Source organism: Delphinapterus leucas, chromosome 1, assembly GCF_059928025.1.
Source record: "Delphinapterus leucas isolate spDelLeu-1000000601 "Yukka" chromosome 1, BTC_Dleu_Yukka2, whole genome shotgun sequence".
NCBI lineage: Eukaryota > Metazoa > Chordata > Mammalia > Artiodactyla > Monodontidae > Delphinapterus > Delphinapterus leucas.
The window spans coordinates 169,440,258-169,460,523 of NC_143129.1; the positions used below are offsets into that span (position 1 = coordinate 169,440,258).

The 20,266-nt window shown below is 44.2% G+C and overlaps 1 protein-coding gene across 8 annotated transcripts in view; it reads right to left on the reverse strand.

Moving 5' to 3' along the window:
• The window catches only part of WDTC1 (WD and tetratricopeptide repeats 1), a 72,442-nt gene extending 53,227 nt beyond the window's left edge, over nt 1-19,215 (reverse strand). The window contains exons 1-2 of one of the 8 annotated variants that reach the window (XM_089898235.1): nt 19,137-19,215; nt 18,949-19,011 (exon numbers count right to left, since the gene is read on the reverse strand). The gene's annotated coding sequence lies outside the window, so the exon portion shown is untranslated. Of the gene's footprint in view, nt 1-18,102; nt 18,388-18,581; nt 18,905-18,948 lie in introns of those variants that run through there. The other 7 variants (XM_089898228.1, XM_089898239.1, XM_022551837.3 and 4 more) reach the window with 7 other exon arrangements.
• Nucleotides 19,216-20,266: the final 1,051 nt, after the last annotated feature.

Below are 20,266 nucleotides of genomic sequence, written 5' to 3' on the forward strand. Positions count from 1 at the left end.
TTTTAATTATGCTTCAAAATCCTTGACCTTCAGCCTGGCTCTCCCCAAAGCCAAATCAGTATCACAAACAGAACATTCAACCCTCTAACAGATTCACAGAATCAAAGAGCGGACAGGAAATGTAATGGTGACCATGTCCAACATAAAGAAATCCTTCTTCAATACCCTGATATGTAGGCTTTCAGACTCAGAACTTCTTAAGCAAACTATTCCTTTATTATACAACTCTGTTAGAAAGACCTAGTCATCTCATTTCTGATAATTTGCCATCAGAAAGCACAAAATATGAGAAATAAAAAAGTTCCATACTGAAACATATTCATCACCGAGTTTGTAAAAGCAAAAAAAATAAAACCACCCAAGTTTCCAATGATAGAGGAATGGCTAAATAATGTATAGCCATATGATATTATGTAGCATTAGAAATGCTACTTATGAAGGAAAAATGCTTACATCACGTCAAATGTTTATATTTTGCTTTTGCAGTAAACACTATTATCACAGCTATGTTTAAAAAAGGAAATATAAAAAATAACAATTGCCATCTTTGGATAATAAATAGTATGACTGATTTTTTCCTTCTACTTTTTGATGTTTTCAATTTTTTTCTATAAAAGCACATTAATTTTATTTTACAATCAGAAAAAAAAACCACTAGAGAAAAAAATAAACCACTGTTTTTGGGGGTTTTTTTTGAACATCTTTATTGGAGTATAATTGCTTTACAATGGCGTGTTAGTTTCTGCTTTATAACAAAGTGAATCAGTTATACATATACATATATCCCCATATCTCTTCCCTCTTGCGTCTCCCTCCCTCCCACCCTCCCTACCCCTCTAGGTGGTCACAAAGCACCGCTGATCTCCCTGTGCTATGCGGCTGCTTCCCACTAGCTATCTATTTTACATTTTAAACCACTATGTTTTAAAAGAAACTTCTGCCTCCTGTTATGTCCACCTTTTGGTCCTGTTTCTATCTCTGAAGTCACACAGGAGGTCTAGTCTTCCATCTCCATGATGGCCCTCTAATGATGGCTCGTAAGGCTCATCAGGCCTCTCTGCTAACCCTCCCAAGTCAACAGGACCTCCCAGGGCCACTTCTGGATCTCCTGGCCCTGGCTTTCCTCCAGCTGGCCTCCTGCAGATTCCTAGCACACCCTCCGAAAACCAAACCTTCTCCACCTGAGCTGTGAGCAGACTCCTTCCTTTCCTTTTGGCATTTAACCACAAAAGGAGACTCTATTTATAAATACTATGTTATCGCAGATTTTTTTTTCCTTTAGTGCTAGGCACACAGTGGGACTATAAAAAACTTGCTGCCTGATTAGATGTTCCCATTCAGCTCGAGTTCTTTGGGGCTTATGCCTCCATGGTCTATTTTGGGATTAAAAGCTCTTAAAAGGGCAAGAACCTTCCCTTACAGTGTGGAAGTCACCCAGCATTGCATCTTAGGGAGCATTAACAGGGATATATGGAAGTCACTGGCACTATTTAGGCTCACAAAACCTACAAGCACCAAGAACATCCAGGGATGCCATCTGAAAACTACAATTCCACAATAGCTTTTCCAGGGGCCCTTGGCCATCAAATTAAAATTATGAATTTGAACAAACTGACATAAATTAAGCATTGGCCTGCAATTGTGTTTATGGCTCTGATTTGTGATATAATGGTCAAAGCCAAAACAATAACAGTAATTGCCCCACAATCACCAATAATATGGGGTGAGGCTTATTACAATGAAAAACACCAAAGTCAGTGAGTATATCTGATATAAAGTAAGACCAGTGGGCTTCCCTGGTGGTGCAGTGGTTGAGGGTTCGCCTGCTGATGCAGGGGACACGGGTTCGTGCCCTGGTCCAGGAAGATCCCACGTGCCGCGGAGCGGCTGGGCCCGTGAGCCATGGCCGCTGAGCCTGCGCGTCCGGAGTCTGTGCTGCGCAACGGGGGAGGCCACAACAGTGAGAGGCCCGCGTACCGCAAAAAAAAAAAAAACAAAAAAGTAAGGCCAGTGATGTGGCCTTGGTCAGGTCTCTTAATCTCTCTAAGTAGGCCCTCATTCCTGTGACTCACAGGCACAGGAAGCATTGGTACAAACACTGAATGGGCCATGCATGCTTCACCAGAAAAAGGCTCATTTTTTACTCCCAACACCTTTTCCTTGGAAGATTACTGGGAAGGTCAAATAAAATAATGTAAGCATAAAGTTTTTTCTTTAATTTTATTTTGAAAAGAATATAAATACTTTTATCTGCTAAGAAACAGTAAGTTGCCAAATATTATGTACTTAACTATATACCAGGAATTGTACTAAGTGCTTTATATTTATTCATTCATTAATTTATTCATTTAACAGGTGAACACAAGACGCTTCTACTATATGCCAGGTACTATTCTGGGCCCAGGAGATACAGCAGTGAACAAAACAGGCAAGTTCCTTACTCTCATGGTACCTATATTCTAGCAGGAGGGGATAGATAACAAATAATAATACAAATAAAATAAGAAGATATCCAGTAGTGAAAAGAGCTATGATGAAAATAAAACAAGTTGATCAGAGAGTGACTGATGGGCTACTTTTAGACTTGAGGTCAAAGAAGATATAGTGTATTTCGGAGTTTTCTGGCTGCGCAGCATGTGAACTCCCTTCCTGTATTTTGGGAACTCCCCATCTAACGAGTCTGGCGGGAGGCAGAGCGCCCTCTCACTATGAAGTGAGAATGGTGGAGTCAAGATTCTCTTTCTGAGGCTCCCTTACACCTGCAGTGTGTGCATATGGCCCAGGCTATGCCAACAGACACACGAGCCCCAGACCTTAATTGGGATCTGCTGTCAACGAATCAGAGGATCATGGAAAGTCCACGCTGGCAGGAAGAGGTGCTATAATTGCCATTGAGGTCCAGTCAGCTGGTGGCGGTGTAAGCTATATAAGTGGCAGCAGTGACCTCATGGACTGGTTCCGTGAATGATTCTGGCTGTGGGTCCTGGATGCTAACCAGTTTCCCTTGTTGCAGCCCATTCTTCAAGCCTGCTCTGCGGCCTTCTCTGATATTTTGTGAGTTTCCCTAATATCCTTTCAAGAATCAGCTAGAATTGGTTTCTGTTGCTTACAACTACAAATCCTGCCTGATACAGAGGGGCCCTCTGAGAAGATGACATTTAAGCTGAACTGTGAATGACAAGAAATCGCAAAGAACTAGGGGGATACACTTCTGAGGAGAGAGACAACTAGTGCTAAGATTAGTTCAAAAAGCTTGTATGGTAGATGCTACTATCGTTTTATAGATGAAGAAATAGAGTCATAGATGTGAGACAATTTTCACAATGTCACACAGCTAGTAAACTGGAGGTGGAGCTGGGAGTCAAACCTAGAACTGTATGGATACTCTTAATTACTAAGTATATATGAATAAATTACTACAGTATGTAATTTCCTAGAGTAATGATCACTATGAGAATCCCCAAAAGAGCCAACTAATTTGTCACTACTCATTCATTATTTTTCTTAAAACATAAACTGAGTTTTTACCAAGCACCAAGCACTGTGCTTGACACAAGGGAATAATGAGATGAAAGATATAGTACCTATACTAAGAAAGCAAAGAATCAAAGGCAAGGGACTTTAGGGAATTCCTTGGCAGTCCAGCGGTTAGGACTCGGCGCTTTCACTGCTGAGGGCACGGGTTCAATCCCTGGTGGGGGAACTAAGATCCCACAAGCCGCATGGCGAGGCCAAACAAAAAAGAAAAAAATAAAAAAACAAAGGCAAGGGACTTTAGCTAATATTGGTGTGTGGCTTGGAAATACTAAAAGGAACAAGAGAGGTAAAAGCAGAGAAACCAGGCAAGCAAAAACCACTACAATTCAGGTAAATGATAAAATGGAAACTGGGATTTAAAACAATATCAGACTGGTAGGCAGAGGTTTAAAACCCCAAATGTCAAATTTAACACAATTACTGCTCAGTTGGTATTTTGGTAAACATTTCCATTCCCATCCTGAGAAGAAATGATAGCACACTGGCAGATAGCTCATTCTGGAGCACAGCCCACCCTCTCCTCTCTTAAGGGCAACAGTGCCTTTCCACAAACTTTTAGAGGCAGGCAAGCATAACTGGAAACACTTCTAAGCAGAGATTATTTAAAAGGCTCACCTCAGGAGAGAAATACGCTCAAATATACAGGGGGCATAACTAGTTTCATACTTCAGTCCAAAGTCTCTCAAATACAAATAATCAGAGCAATAAATTAAAGTTATTTGAATATTAGGAGATTTAATCATGGTCAAATTTTTTTTTTTTTTTTTTGCGGTACTTGGGCCTCTTACCGTTGTGGCTTCTCCCTCTGCGGAGCAGAGGCTGCGGACGTGCAGGCTCAGTGGCCATGGCTCACGGGCCCAGCCGCTCCGCGGCATGTGGGATCCTCCCGGACCGGGGCACGAAACCGTGTCCCCTGCATCGGCAGGCGGACTCTCAACCACTGCGCCACCAGGGAAGCCCCATGGTCAAATTTTAAAAGCATTATTTTAAGGAAGGTTAGGAAATAGTCAATTCTATAAAGAACTCATAAATATGAAATGATACGAATGAAAGACTGGAATTGGCAAAAGGAAGTTATATATATTATATATGATTAAACACTAGAAAAGACTACATCAAGGGGATTTCTATCTCTGGTGCAGTATGCAAATTACATAATGCTCAGTTCTGCTGAGGGGCAAAAAGACGGAAATAAGTGACTTCAAGAATCCATAAGGTGGGGACTTCCCTGGTGGTCCAGTGGCCAAGACTCTGTGCTCCCAATGCAGGGGGCCCGGGTTCAATTCCTGGTCAGGGAACTGGATCCCACATGCCGCAACTGAAAGTTCGCATGCCACAAGGAAGAGTTCGCATGCCTCAACTAAGACCTGATGCAGCCAAATAAACAAACAAACAAACAAAAAAGGAATCCATAAGGTAAATATTTCAATGCCTATTTTGCCAGGCACTATGCTAAACTTTGAAAATACAGCAAAGAACAAGCCGAACACAGACCCGTCTCTTCAAGAGCACACAATATAGTTGTAATTAATTGTATATCAATGGCACCAAGGCTACTGTAATCAGAGCTCCAAAGAGGGACTGAAAAAGGCTAATTTAACCAAATGACCAAAATGAACAGCTAGGACAGTAAATTCAGAAGGAACGACATGGAATAATAAATTAAATTTTATTTATACTCATTTATTCACACATCTTAGAAGAGAGCACAAAAATGACAGTAGGGGAAACAAACTAAACATATAACAGTAGAGCTAGACAGACAACTGGGAAATCAATAATGAAGAATAAGGACTTTAACAGACCACAAGCAACTTTTTCTTTTGGCTGAGTCACATGGCTTGCGGGATCTTAGTTTCCCAACCAGGAATTGAACCCTGGCCACCACAGTGAAAGTGCCGAGTCCTAACCACTGGAGCACCAGGGAATTCCCAGACAACAAGCAACTTTTAATGTATCTTCTTCATCCTAAGGATAGCACAGTTAATGAATAAACCCTGATTTTCACACTTAAAGCTCTAATAACACTGAGGGCTAATTTGCTGGCAGAACGTGAAAGCTCAATAAAAATTTCCTCTAGCTAGAATACAAAGGTTTAGGAATGGCATTTACTTGTAATTCAGGATATTGCAGGCAAACTCTAGCTGATATTAAATGGAAAAAAGGAAGAAGGAAGCCAGCTTCTAGGAGTCAGGAATATGAGAAATATAAAAATACCTAAGGCACAAAGGAAAAGATATGATTTAATGTTTTGCAGAGCACAGGCTCTGGACACGCAGGCTCAGCGGCCATGGCTCACGGGCCCAGCGGCTCCGCGGCATGTGGGATCTTCCCAGACGGGGGTACGAACCCGTGCGCCCTGCATCAGCAGGTGCACTCTCAACCACTGCGCCACCAGGGAAGCCCTGATTTAACGTTATAAAGAAAATATGAGCTGCTATGCAGATGTTACACCTTCTAAAAGGTATTCTATTCCCAGAGCTCTAAAATGCCTAGAACTTAACACCATCCCTTCCACAAACTTTTTTTTTTTAACATCTTTATTGGAGTATAATTGCTTTACTATGGTGTGTTAGTTTCTGCTTTATAACAAAGTGAATCAGTTATACATATGTTCCCATATCTCTTCCCTCTTGCATCTCCCTCCCTCCCACCCTCCCTATCCCACCCCTCCAGGTGGTCACAAAACACCGAGCTGATCTCCCTGTGCTATGCGGCTACCTCCCACTAGCTATCTATTTTAGTTGTGTATATATGTCCATGCCACTCTCTCACTTTGTCACAGCCCACCCTTCCCCCTCCCCATATCCTCAAGTCCATTCTCTAGTAGGTCTGTGTCTTTATTCCCATCTTGCCGCTAGGTTCTTCATGACCTTTTTTTTTCTTTCTTTCTTAGATTCCATATATATGTGTTAGCATACGGTGGTTTTTCTCTTTCTGACTCACTTCACTCTGTATGACAGACTCTAGGTCCATCCATCTCACTACAAATAACTCAATTTCGTTTCTTTTTATGGCTGAGTAATATTCCATTGTATATATGTGCCACATCTTCTTTATCCATTCATCTGTTGATGGACACTTAGGTTGCTTCCATGTCCTGGCTACTGTAAACAGAGCTGCAATGAACATTTTGGTACATAACTCTTTGAATTATGGTTTTCTCAGGGCATATGCCCAGTAGTGGGATTGCTGGGTCGTATGGTAGTTCTATTTTTAGTTTTTTAAGGAACCTCCATACTGTTCTCCATTCAATTTACATTCCCACCAACAGTGCAAGAATGTTCCTTTTTCTCCACACCCTCTCCAGCATTTATTGTTTCTAGATTTTTTGATGATGGCCATTCTGACCGGTGTGAGATGATATCTCATTGTAGTTTTGATTTGCATTTCTCTAATGATTAACCACAAACTTTTAACTTAGGCTACTGGGAAACTTTCTTCAATGGGCACATCTTTGTATAGTTACAAAGGAAGCTAATAAAATTCAACTAACAGTTAAATGTGGAGGAATTAATCTCGTACTTCAAAATGAAAAGGGTACCAGTAATATAAGAGCCTAAGGTTAACAAACCCTAGAAGAAAGTACATCTGGAGAAGATTACTCATCTGGAACCAAGGATTGAATTGGTAATATCCAAACAAACATGAGGAACCACCCATTTCAGGTGTGCCATAGTCCTTGTTTAGGATCTGGTTAACGCAGCAGAAAGAGAAGCAGACTTGAAATACTTAGGCACCTGGGCCTGAATTTCAGCTCCGTAGTTGTGCAAGTTACTTAATGTTTCTGAGTTTCAATTTCCTCATTTGTAAAATAGGGATACTAACCTACTTCAATGGATCTTTGTGAGGAATAAATGATGAAATATATATGAAAGTACAAAATATATACCTGGATCGTGGTAGGTGCTTAATAGACTTCCACCAAACCTGGATTCTACTAAGACCTGATAACTCCTGTTATCTATACTCACTGGCATGGTTACAACATTTCTTCCATATTTCATTCCCTACCAGAGAAACAAAGCTGGCACTGAGGATTCCACTGCAGATGGTGGGGGGGGGCACAGAGAATAGGATGTCTTTATCACCTCTGCTAGCTTTGAAATGCAAGGTCAGGAGGAAAAAAAAGTGACTTTGTTAAAAACAAAGAAACTCGGGCGTCCCTGGTGGCGCAGTGGTTGAGAGTCCGCCTGCCGATGCAGGGCACATGGGTTCGTACCCCTGTCTGGGAAGATCCCACATGCCGCAGAGCGGATGGGCCCGTGAGCCGTGGCTGCTGAGCCTGCGCGTCCGGAGCCTGTGCTCCGCAACGGGAGAGGCCACAACAGTGAGAGGCCCGCGTACCAGTAAAAAAAACAAAACAAAACAAAGAAACTCCATAAGAAAACGTGTACAAGAATGCACATAGTAACATTATTCACAATAGGTAACAGGTAGAAACCACCGAAATGTCCATCAACTGATCAATGGATAAACAAAAGGTGGTTTATCCATACAATCGAATGTTATTTGGCCAGAAAAAGGAATGAAGTACTGAGACATGTCTACAACATGGATGAAACTTGAAGACATTATGCTAAGTGAAAGAAGCCCACATATCATATAAGTCCATTTATATAAAAAGTCCAGAATAGGCAAATCTATAGAAATAGAAAGTACATTTGTGATTTCTTGGGGCTGGAGGGGACAGGAGGTAGAGGGGTGATAACTAAAGGATATGTTTCCTTTTTTTTTAATTGAATTGAAACTCACGTAACGTAAAATTTACCATTTAAAGTGTACAATTCAGTGATATTTAGTACATTCACAATGTTGTGGGACCACCCCCTCTAGCTAATTCCAAAACATTTCCATCAACCCAGAAGAAAACCTCATACCCATTAAGCAGTCATTCCCTATTCCCTCCTCCCCCCAGCACCTGGCAACTACTAATTTACTTTCTGTATCTATGGATTTATCTATTCTAGGTTTTTCATATAAATGGAATCCTACAATTTGTGGCCTTTTTGTGTCTGGCCTCTTTCACGTATTATGTTTTGAGGTTCATCCATGTTGCAGCACGTGTCAGTACTTCGTTCCTTTTTATGGCTCAGTACTATTCCATTGCACTGCTATGCCACATTGTGTTTATCCATTCATCTATTGTGAATAGTGCTGCTATAAACATTCATGTACAAGTCTCTGTTTGAGTACTTGTTTGCAATTCTTTGGGGTATATACCTAGGAGTGGAATTGCCGGGTCATATGGTAATTCTATGTTTAACTATCTGAGGAATCGCCAAACTGTTTTCCGTAGTAGCTGCACCATTTTACAGTCTCACCAGCCAATGTATAAGGGTTCCACTTTCTCCACACCCTCACCAACACTTTTTTTTTTTTTTAAATTATAGCCATCTTCGTGGATGTGAAGTCGTATTTCACTGTGGTTTGGAGTTTCTTCTTGAGGTGATAAGTATGTTCTAAAATTGACTGTGGTGATCGTTGCACATCTGTGAGTCTACTAAAAACCAATGAATTGTATACTTTAAATGCATGAATTATATGGCATACGGATTATATCCCAACAAAGTTATTATATAAAAGAAAAAAGGAGGGATTCCCTGGTGGCGCAGTGGTTGACAGCCCGCCTGCCGATGCAGGGGACACGGGTTCGTGCCCCGGTCCGGGAAGATCCCACATGCCGCGGAGCGGCTAGGTCCGTGAGCCATGGCCACTGAGCCTGCGCTTCCAGAGCCTGTGCTCCGCAACGGGGGAGGCCACAACAGTGAGACGCCCGCGTACAGAAAAAAAAAAAAAAAGGAACTACTAATACAGGCAACAACATGGAAGAATCTCTTAGATTCTGAGCAACAGAAGCCAGACGTAAAGTACATACTGTATGATTCCATCTATATGAAGTTCTAAAACAGGCAAAGTATAGTTAAAAAAAAATCAGAAATGTTGCCTGGGTGTGTGGAGATTGGCAAGAAAAGTACACCAGAGAACTTTCTAGAGTGATAGAAGGCTCTCTATATATTGATGGGAGTATGATTTCACGGATATTGGAGGTATGTTCACATGGGTATATCCATTTGTTAAAATTATACAATCAAGATTAGTGTTTTCATGTTTCTAAATTTCACCTAAAAAATAGAATGAGTGGGTGGAAAGCAGGGGAGGTATAGGTGAAACAAGAATGGCAGGATGGCAGCTTCCCTGGTGGCGCAGTGGTTGAGAGTCCGCCTGCCGATGCAGGGGACACGGGTTCGTGCCCCGGTCCGGGAAGACCCCACATGCCGCGGAGCGGCTGGGCCCGTTAGCCATGGCCGCTGAGCCTGTGCGTCCGGAGCCTGTGCTCCGCAACGGGAGAGGCCACAACAGTGAGAGGCCCGCGTACCGTAAAAAAAAAAAAAAAAAAAAGAATGGCAGGATGTTGACAGTTATTGAGATAGGATGATGAGTACGTGGCGGTTTATTATACTCTTCTACTTTGTATACATTTGGAATTCTCTCTAATAAAGCCCTTTTAAAAATCTTTCTTTCCGGGAATTCCCTGGCCATCCAATGGTTAGGACTCCGTGCTTCTACTGCCGGGGCACCGGGTTCGATTCCTGGTTGGGGAACGAAGTTTCCACGAGCCTCATGATGCGGCAAAAAACCCCACTTTTTTTCCTATTATAGAGTCATTCAAAACATGGAAGACTGCTTAATGAAATGGAAAAACCATTAATCATTTTAGTTTAAAAATTAGGTTTAAGACATCTATATAGCCATCCCAGCCTTGGGGGAAAAATACAAACCAAAAAATGTACATATGTAATGCTATAACAAGAAGGATATGCACCAAAATTGTTAGCCAGTGGTCATGTCTCTGGTAGGACAACAGGCGATATATTTTTCTTTCTGTTCCTGTGTATTTTCCAAGTATTCTACTGTTAACTTTTATTGTTTTGTGTTAATGTGGAAATAGTCATTAGAAACTAGCTTTGGATGGAAAGAAATTTGAGTTTGAATCTGGCTCAACCACACACTAGGTTGCGTTCTTGGGCAAAACTGTTTACTTTTTTTTTTTTTTTTTTTTTGCGGTACAAGGGCCCCTCACTGTTGTGGCCTCTCCCGTTGCGGAGCACAGGCTCCGGATGCGCAGGCTCAGCGGCCATGGCTCACAGGCCTAGCCGCTCCGCGGCATGTGGGATCTTCCCAGACCGGGGCACGAACCCGTGTCCCCTGCATCGGCAGGCGGACTCTCAACCACTGCGCCACCAGGGAAGCCCCCAAAACTGTTTACTTTTAAGCTCCTGGGTTTTTGGTTTTATTTTTGTTTTTACCTGCTATATAGGTATATGTAATAATATCTATCTCACAGGGTTATTGGGCGCATTAATGAGGTAATGCATTGTAAAACACTTAGCACAATACCTGGCACGTGATAATTCAAGAAACACTGGCTGTTTCTTCAACTGTTACACAGAGATAATGATTGTACCTACCTCAGGGCTGTTGTGAGGATTACATGGGATAACTGGCACACTGTAAATACTAAGTGTGAGTGACAGCATTATTTTCAATAAGAAAAAATCGTTTAAGAAAAGCCTCCTCTCAAAAAGTGAAACTTAGAGTGACCATATGACCCAGAAATTTTACTCCTAGGTATCTACTCCAAGAGAAGTGAAAACCTATGTCCGCATGAAAACTTGTACATGAACACTCATAGCAGCATTGTTTATAATATCCCCAAAGTAGAAACAACCGAAATGTCCATCAATGGATAAATAAAATGTGGTATATCCATATATGGAATATTATTCTTCCATAAAAAGGAATGAAGTACTGATTCATGCTGAATCAAGGAATTAAGGAATGAAAAAAGGAATGAAGTACTGATTCATCCATAACATGGATGAAACTTGAAAACATTGTGTTAAGGGAAAGAAGCCAGTCCCAAAAGGCCACATATTGTATGAATCCATTTATATGAAATGTCAAGAATAGAAAAAGCTATAGAGACAGAAAGTAGATTAGTGGTTGTCTAGTGTTGAGGGAGAAGATGGGATGATTGGGGGTAGGCAGTGATAGCTACAGGGTATGGGTTTCTTTTGGGGGGTGATGAAAATGTTCCAGGATTAGATATTGGTGATGGCTGCACAACTTTGTGAATATAATAAAAAGCGCAGATTTGCACACATTAAGAGGGTAGGTTTTATGGTAAGTAAATTATATCTCAATTGTAAAGGAGGAAAAGTCCCAAAACACCTTCTTCTTTTCTCTACCTCAAAATGACAACTTATGAAAAGAAAATTTAGTTCTCACCCTTTCCTTCATCTGTCTCCTAACTTGAACAGTAGTTATTTATGTGGCTTCTCTTCCTTAAAAGACTAAAAGCATCCTGAGGGCCAGCTCTTTATCTGATTCATCTATTGATCCTCCTGGGTCCCCAAGGAGTGATGTGGGCTTAGCAGGTACCAATAAATACTTGCTGAATGAATAACAGCATGACTACCTTGCATACAAACAGTATTTTATCCCTATCAGAATGCTTTTGTTCATGCTTTTCATTTGAACCTCACAACAATCTTGTGAGGAAGCTCGAAAGTTATTATCATCCCCATTTAACAAAGGAGAACTGAAGCACAATGCTATGTGGTACTGAGGAAGAAGCACTAAACCGGGATTAGGGTCTTGTGCTCCAGGCCAAGATCTGCCTCTAACTGGCTGTGTGACTCTGAGTATGACATTTCATTCCCTCCGCCTATTTACCCATCTGTAAAATGAGAGGCAGACTCTGAGATGAGCTGCAAAACCCGTTCCAATGCCCTTATCCCATAATTCTAAGGACACACTGCTAGGCAGCAGTAGAGTGGAGATGGAATCCAAGTCATCTGTATTCTCTTTCCTCTGGACTTGCTGCCTACCACTGCAGGGAGGTGCTCCCATTGAGTGACAGCTGACCCCCTTTCAACATTCTGAATTATGCAAAAGATGTATGCAAGTTTCCCTTCACTCTATTTGCGATGGTTTTCCTACTGAAGCAATCCTATAGGAAAAAAAAAAAAGCACTTCCAATGCATAAAGGTAATTGGAACTAGTATAATAAAATAAAAAGAGTTGGGCTGTGGAGTCCGACAGACCTAAAGTTCAATCCAGTTCTGCCACCTACTTTCTGTGTGACAGCATTTCTAAACCTCAGTTTCCCAATCTATAAAACAGAGATGATGGGACTTCCCTGGTGGTCCAGTGGGTAAGACTCCACGCTGCCAATGCAGGGGGCCCAGGTTTGATCCCTGGTCGGGGAACTAGATCCCACATGTATGCCTCAACTAAGAGTCTGCATGCCAGAACTAAAGATCCCGCATGCCTCAACTAAACATGCTGCAACGAAGATCTCGCCTGCCACAACTAAGACCTGGAGCAGCCAAAAATAAATAAATAAATTAATTAATTAATTAAAAGAAAAACAGGGATTGGGCTTCCCTGGTGGCGCAGTGGTTGAGAGTCCGCCTGCCGATGCAGGGGACACGGGTTCGTGCCCCGGTCCGGGAAAATTCCACATGCCACGGAGCGGCTGGGCCCCCGAGCCATGGCCGCTGAGCCTGCGCGTCCGGAGCCTGTGCTCCGCAACGGGAGAGGCCACAACAGTGAGAGGCCCTTGTACCGGAAAAAAAAAACAAAACAGGGATGATAAAGCCTACCTTCACAGACTGATGTGGAATGGAAGAGCCACATATGTAAAATGCCTGACACTGAGCATAGTAAATAATATTTATTGAACATTCTAAACATTTTACAAGTGTTATCTGACAGACTCCTCATAACAGCCCTGTGAGACAGGTACTACTATTATCCTCATTTTATAGATGAAGGATCTGAGGCATGGAGAAGTTAACTTGCCTGAAGTTACAGTAATTAAATGAAGAGTCAAACTAGATAGCTTAACTCCAGGACCCAGGCTGTTGGCCACTAAAAAAGAGTTGCTACTATTATCTTTAATCAGACCACATCCAAGCAGTCTTCCCCAATAGAAACTTTGTCTCTTACCGTTTCTTAGGGTTAGGCTAAGGAATCAAAATCACCTTGACTCTGCTGGTCTCAAACACAAATTTAAAGATTGCATTTCAGGGTCATGGACTAAGTTGGCACAAGGACATCATCTGAGAAAGGTGTGGATGGTAGGACAAGCCCATCGGCAAAGCATCTTTGGAAAAGTTCTCTGCCATCTTTGAGGCTCCTGGCTTAAATGATTCCATATGGGGCTGACTGAAGCTTTCTCTGTGGAAGGCCATCCTAAGAAATGCTTCACTTGTGGAGGCTCTGGATGAAAACTCACCTGGATGTCTTCTCTGCCTGTATGGTTCTGTATCGCGATTTGGGTTTTGTGAAAAATTTTCCTGATGTTTTCAGAGCTTTACTTTTCAGTGATCATAGATAATTTATCTGCCTTCTCCTAGGGCCACAATTACCTTAAGGTAATGGAAGGGAACAGAAAGAGAAATGGAAGCATATTCTGATAATGCTATCCTTTCTCATTGTATTCAAGAGCACCCACAGTCTTGCATTTTGCCTTTAACTTGCAGCTTTCCAAATCCTGCCACAACTCAAAGTACCTTTTCACAGGGGAGCCTTTTAAGTTTTGCCCCCTAACTTTACTCCTAGCAGAAACGTCAAGGAAAACTAAGCCAATCAATTTGGAAATGCTTCCTTTCTGATTCATTTGCAGCTGTGTTACATCCAGATGTCTGACTCAAGAGGGAACCAGGTAAGCCACTGGCACCCAAACACTCAGGCCTCAACTGATGAAGCTCCCTGACCAGAAACGCCTGCCTCCCATTCTGATAAAGGCTCTCTAAAAGGTTCAGGAATAAGCACAGTTTTATGCTTTCTGAAAACAGAATCTGGGGGTTATGAACAAAGACAAAATTTTACCAAGGTCCTGATCCTAACACTGTCTCTAGAGAGCTTGTAGATAGCTACCTGGGCAAGGACTGATCCTGCTCTGCTCCCTTCCCCAAGAAAATGGGGTTAATACCTCCCCAGATGGCTACAGGGAGGATTAAGGGTTATTATTCTTGGCATCCCGCTCTGTCACAGCTCTAGCAGTTGTGACCTTGTTCACCCTAAAATAAGACATTAAATATAAAAATGCAAACAGTGATCCCTGAATCTGATTCTACAATAGGGTGAGAATTTTCTTTCACACAGCTTCTGACACTGCCTCCAATACTCCAACCTGTTGGCTGAATACTCCTCTTATTCAGGCCTCAAGTTTTTAAGGTATTAGTTACTAATGCCACAAAGCCCTTTGTGGAGTCAGCAGCTGTTACTAATAGCACCAAGAATGAACCCCACGACTCTCAGGGTTTCAGTCAGGCCTGAATTCAACCTGAAGAAACCAAAGTGGCACCCCTTTACCCCCAAACCCAGGCTCTTGGGGGCAAAAGATGAGATCTAGTGAAAAGCATGTATTACATCATTTAGTCCTTATATACCCACTGTAATGTAGGTGCTCATTTCACATATGAGGAAAGTATAGCTCAGAGAGAACATGTGCTTTACTCTAGGTTACACAGCTAAGAAGGTGCAGACATAGGTTCAAATATCAGCCCTACTACTACTAGCTGTGTAACCTCCAGCATATTTTTCAACTTTCTGGACCCTCAGTTTCCTCATTTGTAAAGTGGAAATAGTGATAATACTTACCTCAGGGGACTTCTGAAGATTAAATGAAATATTGTAGAAAAAGTGTTCAGCAAGTGCCAGGCACAAAGTAAGTATTCAATACATATTAGATTTTTACAGATCAAAATGACAGGAATTTGATATAATAACAGAGTTTAAAATACTGAAAAAAAACCTCAGTCCAATTTAACTACATAAGTATGAACTCCTCTACCATATCCTTGATAAGAAGTGGCAAAGCCTCTGCTTGAATACCTCCAATGATGGGTAACTCACTCCCCCACAAGGCAGCCCATTGTGTTTTTAGAAAGCCAAATTCTCTCCTGTCAAGCCAACATCTACCCTCTTGGAATTTCCATCCTTTGATCCTAGTGCTGCCTTGCAGAATCACACAGAGGAAGTCCAGTTCCTTTTCCAAAGACAGTTCTTCAAGTATGTGTTCCCCCAGGCTCTTAGCTTTGGTCCTTTCAGCCCTTGCTCAAGTGTCACAGTCCCTGAGGAGACAGACCTGGGTCTGAATTCTGATCCTTTCACTTACTAGCTGTGTGACCTTAAGCAAGTTATTTTACCTCTCTGAACCTGTGTCTTCATATGTATAATAGGAAAAACTTTCACTTCACACGGTAGTCATGAAGGTTAAATTAGATAAAGTAAGAACACTACCTAGCACAGAGCGTGACATATACCAGGCCCTCAATAAATGTCAGTCACTTTTTAGGATGTATTCCAGTTAGTAAATATCCCTCAAAGTAAATTAGCCAGAATTAAACGTAACACCAAGGGACTGGTTTCTGATGGCAATTGTCAGGGCTTGGGTTTTTGAAGAGCTTATTAGACAGCTGAGAAGAAAGCACAGCCTAAGAATTATATGGGTTTGGCAGCCCAAAGATGCAGTGGAGAATCTGGAAAGGTGAGGATAAAAGAAGAAAGGAAACAGAATGGATCATTAAACCAGTGGCCCAAAAGAAAAGGTTAAGTATCACCACATTACACGTTGTCTATGACTCCCTCTCTGAGACCCAGGATTGCACACGTGGGCTATACTCCTTAATTCAAAAAGGAGAGAAGAAAAATAAAAATAATTGAAGAATAATTAAAGTCACACTTTTGGGTCTTCCCAGCAGTTGGCCCCTCAAGAGCCACAGATTTTAGCAGAGGGCTTCTTCAGTTGTATCCTTCCAGATTCTGAAGCCCACATGCGTGAAAATACCCTCCATAGGATGTCCCATGAGTTCTTACCAGCTAGAAAAACTGTCAGCTGTTTCACAACTTTAAAACTGGCAAATCGTCAATGTTAACACCATCACCACAATCACTACACATATTCTCTTTCCTTCAGTGACCCCAAGGGAAGGAGTCCCAGGCAGAAATATGAATTGTTGTTCAGTTACTCTTCAGAGTTGACCCAAAGCACTGCTTCTACAAAGTGGGATGTGACTTGAACATAAGTGTCCCCAAAGAGGTTAAGAGGGAAGGACAGCTGGACTCCAGAATTAAGCAGCATGATCACAAACTATGGCAGAAAAGGTTGTTTCCCACCTGCCGATGAAATACAACAAACTGCAATGAAAAAATCCATTGTTAGTCTTAGACTCGGCCCAAAGGAGCCCTACTAATTACTCCTTGGCCTGTGATAGAGGATCTGGTTATCACTATGCTCAATAGCCAAGATTCAGTTCAATCCCTTTAAAAATATAATTACAAAGAAGCAGCAGCCAGAATTCAAACCAAAAATATCCTTTAGTAGTTCCTTCAACTTAGTGAACACAGACTGGCCACTCAAGGAGGACTGCAATGTACAGAAAAGCTTAGTGAGGCCACGGGGCATACCTGTGCCCTAGGTGGGGATTTCATAATGCCTTTGAGTCAGGAGGTGACCTCAGAATAATAATCTTCTTCTCAAAACTGTTTCAGGCTTTATTAAAAGGGAAGACTTAACTGCCACTTTGCCCTGATCATCCACCCCATCTTTGGGAAGAATGGGGAAGCTACATCCACCCTACCAGGCTTTTAAACTCACTAACTTGAGAGGAAAACTTTTTAAAGTTGCTTTACCACTACCTCAGGAAGTTAAAGAAAGTCATAAAAGGAAAGGCCTTTGGAGGAAATAGTCAAATTAGGTTGTTAGACATTAGTCATAAATCCCGATGCCTCTTTTCTAGAGACCCTAGTAGTACACCTGCAGAAGAGAGAGCCAGAGGGCACTATGCGAATTCAACCTGGCTGGCAAGGGGGCGTCTCACTGCAGCTTTCGGCAACGAGAATTGGATCCTGCTGGGTCGCAGTCTCTCTCCTACTCCACACTTCCCATTTGCCCTTTGAAGTGGGTACTGAATAGCCAGTTCCCAAGTAAAGGCCCTTTGTACGGGCGCTACAGTCGCCTGGTGGAAACACCTCGGCAGAGTTCAGTCTGGTGCCAGGATGGGCCACTGAAGGCATCTGCGGCTGCCAGAAGCCTGGACTGGACACGGGGACGGACACACACACACACACAGATGGAAACTAAGAGAGAGCAGGTCAGGTCAACGTTGCCCTCCCAACACTTCCACCTGCCCCCTTCTTCCTGAGACCCGCGCCAGATCAGATGTCAAACAAAAACTCCGCAAAAAAAGTCCCGTGATGGGACGACTTCCACCTCTCCCTCGGAAGAGCCTCCCCAAACTCCCAGAGCCTTCCCTCCACGTCCCTGCCAGCCCTCCGTCCCCACCCCGCCCCCGGCCCACTCTGCCCTCCGACCCGGCGAGGCCTGCCCCTTCTCGGGACACCCCGGAGCCCTCAGGCGGACGGGTCCAGGCCCCCGGGCCGGCAGGGCTGGGGCCGGCCCAGAGCTGGCGGCCCGTGTGCCGAGGCTGCCGGAGCCGGTCCTCGCCTCGGCGCCAGCGGAGAGCAGGGGGCGGCGGCTACCCGTACCTGTCAGGCCTCTTCCCAGGACCGGTGGCGGCGCAACTTCAGGAGCCCATGTCCGTCCGGGGGGCCCGGCCCCTCTCCCCGGAGGGGGGGCGCGGATCCCGGGGAGGGGGCTGGAGGGCCCGGGCAGCTCTAGCCCCTTCCCATGCTCCCCGCCTGGCGCCTGGCCGGGGCCGGACAGCGCCTCCGCCCGCCCCTGCGCACCGCCTCACACCCGCGCTCACACACACTCACACTCCCTCGCGCGCTCTCACACACGCACTCCCCTCCCTCCTCCTCCTCTGTTTATCTCCTCCAGCTGTCTGGGGACCCAGGAGAAGCCCAGCACCGCGCCTGCGCCACGCAGTCTCCGCCCCCGCCCCGCGCCTCACAGCCAGCGGCTACGCTACAGAGACAGCGCCCGGCCGTTTCCAGAATGGCGATCAGGGGCCCCTCCACCCCCCGCTCCTGGTCAACGTCTGCTGCCGGCGGCGCCCACTAACCTGCTAGTTGGGGAGCCCCGCATGGCCGCGGCCAATCCGCTTCGCCGCTCGCCAGACCGGCAGCCAGTGGGCGGGCGGAAAAGCCGGGCTAAGCCTGGAGCAACCTGGGAGTCGTAGTTTTTCTCCGTCGAAGAGCTCCCGCAGCGCGGGCTCACCCCGCCCAGTTGCCATTAGTTACCCGGACGCACCTTCCACCCTATATGCGCGTAAAATGCTCCCTCCTGTCGCTTCTGGAACACTCCCCTCACCCATTGCCCCCAGAGCCCGACACAGTCTCCTAAGAGCCTCCTCAAGACTCCCTCAGAGCCCCTTAATTGGGGGACTCTTCAGGCTGGGGCCCCAGGGTCACCCCAGAGCCAAGTCTCACGTTACTTCTTCCTGCTCTGGAGGGCTGCTGAAGTGGTACATTCCTCACTCTTGGCTTCCCGGCCTGAAGGAAGAGCATAAAAGATAATCAGTCTACACCGGGTGGCCTGGAGGGGAGCCAGCCACACACACACTCTGGGAACGCTCAGTTTGTTGGGAGAAAGTTCCATCTGAGACTGCTGGTCCCACCTCTGAAAAAGAGAGGCCGTTCCAGCCTTGTGCAGTCCCAAGGCTGATGCAGGAGACAATTCCTCTCTAAGGAAGTTCCCAAGGTCACAAGGGAGTTATCATGCCTAACTTCTGTAGGAAGAGACCAGGCCCCACCCATGAGGAGCCTTGAGTCAGTAAAGGAAGACATGGTCATCCTTTGAGAATGGAAACTTGTCGCTCACCCACAGGGTGTCATCTGTCAGATAATCATAATTTGCTTTTGTTGAGCGTGTGCTTACTATGTCAGCCCTGTACTGAGTACAGTTCCTTAGATAGGTACTCTAATATTACTATGTCTATTTTTGTGTAGAGGAAGCTGAGGCATAAAAGAGTTAAAAAGCAACTTGCCCAGGGTCACATAGCTGATAAGGAACCAATTTGAGATTCAAAGCCACATCTGCCTGACTCTAGAGTCTGAGCTTTTTTTTTTTTTTTTTTTTGCGGTACGCGGGCCGGACACGCAGGCTCCGGACGCGCAGGCTCAGCGGCCATGGCTCACGGGCCTAGCCGCTCCGCCACATGTGGGATCTTCCCGGACCGGGGCACGAACCCGTGTCCCCTGCATCGGCAGGCGGACTCTCAACCACTGCGCCACCAGGGTAGCCCTAGAGTCTGAGCTTTTGAACATTACCTGTCCCTCCAGTGAGAACCAGGCAGCACCTACCCTCAGGAAGAACTGTATACACATACTTAGCATTTATAGTGTTTGTCCCATGTTTATCATTCCATGAGTTGCTTGTTTTTTCCTGCTTCTGCTTACATCAAGAGTTGAATTAGTGGGACTTCCCTGGTGGCACAGTGGTTAAGAATCTGTCTGCCAGTGCAGGGGACACGGGTTCAATCCCTGGTCAGGGAAGATCCCACATGCCACGGAGCAACTAAGCCCGTGTGCCACAACTACTGAAGCTCATACGCCTAGAGCCTGTGCTCCACAACAAGAGAAGCCACCGCAATGAGAAGCCCATGCACCGCAACAAAGAGTGACCCCCACAGGCAGCAACGAAGACCCAATGCAGCCAAAAATAAATAAGTAAATTTATAAAGAAAACAAAACACAATCTTATTTTAAAAAAAAAAGAGTTGAATTAGTGTGTAAGCTCCCTACGTGT